Consider the following 6,626-nt stretch of genomic DNA (forward strand, 5'->3'; position numbering starts at 1 on the left):
ATCACCACTGCCTGGCCCTGTAGTGGGTCTCTGGGGCCTCTGTGTTTCCCTTACAGATGCTCAAAACTGACTCCTGTGTCTTAAAAGCAGCCACAGACAATTCAGAAATAGTTATGGCAGTGGGTTTGGTGCAATAAAACCTTCTTATTTATGCAGACAGTGGACAACATGGCTCCAGCCCTGTGGTTTGCAGATCCCTTGGATAGTTTGTAAAATTCTTTCTCCTCTATTCTTTCTCATTGTGTGCCATCCCTGAAGGTGTGTTATGATTTCTCCCACTTTAATATCTGTAAATGTTGTGTCTCAGCTTGGAAAGGTCCCAGCTAAGATGGGGGAGGGAGGACTTGAACTCAGGCCCCTTAACTCCTGCTTCTCTCTTTCCATGGCTTCATGTTGGATGCTAATTCTGGTTGGGAGGTCGGACCACCCTGACCTTCACCCTTACTCCTGTCTTACTCACATTCTGTCATGTCTGACCGAATGTTAGGAAGGAGGCAAGGGATAACATGGACACCAGCCATGGGTTCTGGAGACAGAATGAACCAGGTTCAAACCCTGTACCTGCCACTTAGTTGTGTGACCATGGGCAAGTTATCTCACATTTCTGTCCCTCATGTGTCCCTCTGCATATATGTACACACATGCCACGTGTCCCTTTGCATATATATGTACACATGTCGTGTGTCCTCTGCATACATATATACACATCATGTGTCCCTCTGCATATATATGTATACATGTCATGTGTCCCTCAGCATGTATGCATATACATATCATGTGTCCCTCTGCGTGTATGCACACACATGTCATGTGTCCCTTTGCATATATATGTACACATGTCATGTGTCCTCTGCATGCATATATACACATCATGTGTCCCTCTGCATATATATGTACACATGTCATGTGTCTCTCTGCATGTATATGCACACACATGTCATGTGTCCCTCTGCATACATATGCACACATGTCATGTGTCCCTCAGCATGTATGCATACAAGTGTCATGTGTCCCTTTATATATATGTACACATGTCATGTGTCCCTCAGCATGTATGCATGCACATGTCATGTGTACCTCTGCATATATGCACACACATGTCATGTGTAGCTCTGCATATATTTGTACACATGTATTCACTAGTTCCTCAGGTTCAACAATCACAAAACAGACAATATAACTGATAGGAGACACTCAGTAAGAGTCAGTCTCTCTCTCTCTCTCTCTCTCTCTCTCTCTCTCTCTCTCTCTCTCTCTCTCCAGGAATCTTGTAAAATGCCTGTCTGGTGGTTTCACCTGAGTAAGTCAGCCAGGATGAGCTCCCTGCTAGCCTGGGCTGTGGGGAGGATTAATTATTTCCAGCCCCTGGAGATCCTTTAGGGCAGTTGGGATAGTAATTGCTATATATTAGCATTCTGAGCTAATGTCCTCTGTGGACCCCGACTCTCAGGTGGCCCCTTAGCTTTCTGACTCTAGGATGCACAGGGGCAGGTGCTTGGGTCTGGCTCAGAGGCTGCCTGATCTCCCCAGTACACCTGCGGCCTTAGAGACTCATCTTGACTGTATCAACTCATGCTGTGTCCTGTGGAGGAAATGGCTTTCACATCCTCACACCTGCTGTGTAGAGGCTTTGAAGTCAAGTAATTAGGTGACAGGGACTCAGCCAGGAGTCAGCAAGGCTGAACACTTCTCAAGCCTTTTCAATTTTCAGCACTAGAGGTGGGACCCGGAGGTAGTTTTTCCACCCAGCCTTCTGTTCTAGGAGTAATGAGCAAAACCCAAGACCCTGCCAAGGGTCTAGAGAGGTGGCTGGGGACAGAAGAGAGGGCCAGCCCCACAGAGCTGAGGTGCTGGAAGCCACTAATACTAACGTTGGGTGCCATCTCTGCTTGAACTCCTAAGAGGCCCATAATTGTAATCTTGGCCTTTTTCTCCTCTGAAGAGTATACATGATGTTGGCGCCCACTACTGGACTACTGGAGGGAGTCATTGAAATGTCCTCACCTTAATATCACTGTTATCCACGACCTCCCCCCCCCCCACATACACACACACTCCACCTTGTGCAAAATAGCTCCTAGCACATGGAGGGGTGGGTCAGAATTCAGGTCAACTCTGGTTGGATGGTACCTGTGACTTTACCAATGTGCTCAGCCATTCAACAGTAACAACAGCTGCCGCAGCTGTTACAGTGTCCTGGCATGCTTTGTCCAGACCATATACCTTTGTCAGCTACAACAGAAATAAGATCCAGGCCCATGATATACCTATGTATGTGCACTGAAGCTATCAGTTGAAACTCATCCTCCCAGGGAGCATCAGTTAAGGAGAGAGGGTGGACATTTATTTGCTTATGTTTTTCAAGTATTAAAAAAAAAGGAACATATTGAGTGGGGTCTTAGAGGATTGGGTGAGGGATAGGAACAGGCAATATGCAGGATCCATAGTCAAGGACTTAAGACTCAGCAGAAAAGTGCATCTGAGTGGAAGGAAGGACAGGGAGGAAGGACAGTGATGAGGGACCTTTCAGAGAGGTGGCCCTGAGAAGGAGGAGGCTGGAGGTCACTTCTTGCAGAAGTGGGCAAGAGCATTTCATCAGTCACCTGCTAATACCAGCTGGATGCTTAGTATCACAGGTTAAGAAACGCTAGTCTGTATTGCTTGGTTACCAGCTGGATACTTAATATCACAGGATAAGAAACCCTCACCTATACTTCTATACTGCTTGGGACCAAAAATGGTTTTAGGTTTGAGATGTGTTCTGACTTTGAAACGTCTGCATAATGCAAGCATTTGCCTATCTGAGGTGTTTGGGAGATGAAGGCCAAGTTTAAATCTAAAACTTGAACTTCCTTTGCAGAGTATTTTTGGTGAACTCATATTTTAACTCCAAGGTAAGCTGTGGATAGTGCTCCACCTGTGGTCTCGTGAGTGCTCAGAACGTTTCAAGTCGGAAGTCATTCTGGATTTCAGATTTGGGGGTTGAGGGTATTAAACATTAATATACTGTATTAAAGGGAGTCCAGGTACTGGAAGCATTGGCAGGGGATAAAATGGATAAAGTCCCCGGATGGGTGGGACATGCCTCTGACTCCTGATGCCACCTCATGTTTGCCATGTGGTCAGTTCTGTGCCTCCGTTTCCTGTTCTCTAAAATGGCTTCGTGACATGCGCCTCAGTAGAAGTTTATTGTAGAGCATCAACTTGAGAGGATCTAGACTCTGCAGGAGGCATACCTCTGGGAGTGTCTGAAGTTTCCGGAGTAGATTAGTTGAGATGGAAAGACCCACCTTACCTATGGGCTGGGGACCTGGTTGGACTCACAAGTGAGCACAGGTGCTCATCTGTCTCCAATCCCTGACTATGGGGGCCATGTGGCAGCCACCTCATCCTCCTGCCTCCCGGACTTCCCACCATGATGGACCACACCCTAGAAAAATGTGCTGAAGTTAACCCTTCCTCCCCCAAAGTTTGCCTTTGCTGTGTTTTTTCACAGCCGTGAGAGAAGTCACTACTAACACTGTTTAAAAAAGAAAATGACAACGTAATTGGCCTGCTAGAATGCAGGCTCTCTCCCCTTACCTGGCCCATTAGGAGCGCCAATTAGTGAAAACTGGCGCCATTGCTGCCTTTGCAAATTAATGTTGGGATAGCCCTCCACCCAGGAAGGCAGATATGTCTCCTTCGTGCCTAGCCCCCTCCCCCTCCACAGCTCTCCTCTTAAGTGCCCACTTCCTCCGGAATTATCATCAGCTGTCTTGTTGGGAGTCTGAATAGAGAGATTAATGAGCTAATAGGAAATTAAGACTCAGAAAAGCAATTTCCAGTTATCTAAATCGAGGCGTTTCATCTAATCGGTTCAGGAGTGTGGAAGGGAGCTGCGTGCAGAGAGGCCGGATGTCAGCACTATTCTGCATTGTCTCATCAGTACGGACTCAGCTGCCAGGGTCTGCGCTTGCAGTGGGTTTCCTGGCTTTTGGTTGTCTGTGTCCCACCCCACTCAGAGTTTCTTCTATGGCGGTCTAAAGCCCCTAGATCTCATTTATTGGAAACCTCTCTGTCTCTGTCTCTGTCTCTGTCTCTCTCTCTCTCTCTCTCTGTCTCTGTCTCTCTCTCTCTCTCTCTCTGTCTGTCTCTCTCTCTCTCTCTCTCTGTCTCTGTCTCTCTCTCTCTCTCTGTAGCTTAGGCCAGCCTGCAACTCAGCTAGATAGCCCAGGCTGGCCTCAAACTTACAATCATCCTCCTGCCTCAGGCTCCCCATTGCTAGGGACATGTGCCACACATCTGGCCTCATCCAGTTTCTCATAGGCAAACAGTAATTTACACACGAGTATTCTGAGTGGCTTTCATGGTAGCAAAAGAAAACTGAACCTAGGATGTATTTTTCTTTCTGTCCCGGCTACTACTGCTGTGATGGTGACAGGGCTGGGATTAGAGAGACGGCTCAGTGGTGAAGGGTGCTTGATGCTCTTTCAGAGGACCTGGGTTCAAGCTTCAGCACCCCCTTCCGGCTGCTCACAACTGCCTATAACTCCAGATCTGGCGCCCTCTTTTGGCCTCTGAGCGACCTGCCCTCATGTCCATAATACACATGCACTTAGAAGTAACGTTTATAAAGAGGAAGACATTATCCCAAGCCACCGATAGAAACATAACATTTAAACTAACCCTGTATGTTTTAGCTGCCTAAACTTCTCTTTCACACCAGACTTTATAACTTGCCCCAGGGCACCTAGCCCTCATAGTGTGGTGATTCTGTGTGACACGCCCCCCCCCCCCTCTCCAGGAATGACAACAGAAAAAGTCTATACACATTGCCAGATAAAGAGGCACCTTTGCCACTGGTTTAGAGAAATGGGTTTGCAGAATAAATGAACTGCTCCCAACCAAAGGACCGGCTGCCTACACTCTCCAGGTTCAGGATGTCAGTGGCCAGTCACTTACCCAGCACTCCCACAGATGCATTACCAAGCCTTCACGCTCTGGTGATATACTCCCACCTTAAGGCTTGAAGATGACTTATGGGAGTTTCCAAGCTCATAATTACAGAGTGATTATAGCCACTTTCCCCATTCTAGCCAAAGTCCCAAGTGCATGAACAAACTCCTTGGTCAGCCCTGAGTTAGACACCTTGCCACAGAGGCAAGTTGGTGCTAGCCAGAGCATTGATGAACGTGTTCCCATTAAGGCCATTGTCAGCCTCGATAGGTGTGAACCTGCTGATCAATTCTCTAGTAAGTGGGGCAGCAGCCTCATGAGACGTCTGCCTTGGCTAAGGCATGTGTTCCACCTTTCCTGGGCTCTTTGGATGCCCACCCTGTCCAAGTCCCTTACCTGCTTGGTAGAACAGGCTGACTCTGCTTTCGTTCCACATTACTGGTCACTCATTTGCACTTAGATGGGGCTCCTGGCCCTTTTACAATTCAGCTGCATTACAGTATCCGCTCACTGCATTTTCAATCACCGCGTGCCCTGTACATTCTCCTTACCTGTGTGTGCTCTGGCACTGACCTACAACATCTTGCTTGCAAAGTGCTTGGTTTGCAAAATGGCTGTAGCCACAGGTGATAGGTAAGTGAAAAGTCAAGGTAGCCAGGTTGGTGTGGGAGCCCATTGCTCCACCCTTACCAAACTGGGGACCCATGGGTGCAGCTGCCGCAGCTGCTGTGGAGTTCCTGGAGGCCCGGGAGGCTGTCCACCAGGCAGGATGTTGGCAGGATGTAATTACGAGCATGCGTTTTGGAGATCACCCGCTTGAAGCCTGAACTCGCTTTTCCACGAATAGAAACACTTTACTTCTTGCAAAACCCATTCTGGAATTAAGCATCTCTTATGTGCAATAGTTTTTATTATTATAGGAAAAAATTGAATCCTATTAGAGTTGTATGTAAGAAAGAGATTCATGTAAGCGGGAATTGGGGGGGTCGTGGTAATAATAATGGTGATGATGGTGGCTATTGTGATGATGATGTGATAGTGATTATGATGGTTATGGTGATAATGGTGGTGGTGATGGTAAGGAGGAGGAGAAGGAGGAGGAGGATGGTGCTGGTGCTGGTGCTGGTAATGATGACATTAGGCACTGAAGCCTCATCTTATTGCAGGCATTTTGCTAAACACTTTAGAAGCGTGCTCGCCTTTTGTCCACGTTATAAACCTGGAAGGCGGCCAGAGGTTACTATCACCCCATGTTACAGATGAGGAAACAGAGGCCTCTGAAGCCTCTCACAGTGGGCATACTGGCCACCCAAGCACAGATGCCCTTAATTCAACTCCTTGGACACTTAACCATTCTGTGGGGACCAAGGGCTGGCCACAGTGCAGCTGCTGTCCCCTATTCTGCTTCCCTTGAAGCATGCAGGACAGAGTGTGAGAACCTGGGCTCAGCTGTAACCCTGGACCAAAGAGTTCCCCTCCATTTCTCAGAGGCATCACGCTCTCCCTTTGAGCCATCTTTCCTGGAAGTAGAAGATGACCGATGGACTTTTGGGTTGTGGTACTAGGGAGCTAGAGTGTGTCTGGGGTCACTTTCTTGTACGTCTGGGAACAAACAGGCTTGACAGTTTCAGGATCAAAGGTTACTTTCCAGTGAGGCCAGGTTGTTGAAGCACAGAAGGAGGGGAGGG

At 47.8% G+C, this 6,626-nt stretch overlaps 1 protein-coding gene across 1 annotated transcript in view; it reads left to right on the forward strand.

Moving 5' to 3' along the window:
* Window positions 1-6,626, forward strand: part of Ksr2 (kinase suppressor of ras 2) — a 368,380-nt gene that overhangs the window by 269,496 nt on the left and 92,258 nt on the right. The gene's annotated exons all lie outside the window — the stretch shown is intronic.

The sequence above is a fragment of the Mus caroli genome, chromosome 5 (genome assembly GCF_900094665.2).
Source record: "Mus caroli chromosome 5, CAROLI_EIJ_v1.1, whole genome shotgun sequence".
Lineage (NCBI taxonomy): Eukaryota > Metazoa > Chordata > Mammalia > Rodentia > Muridae > Mus > Mus caroli.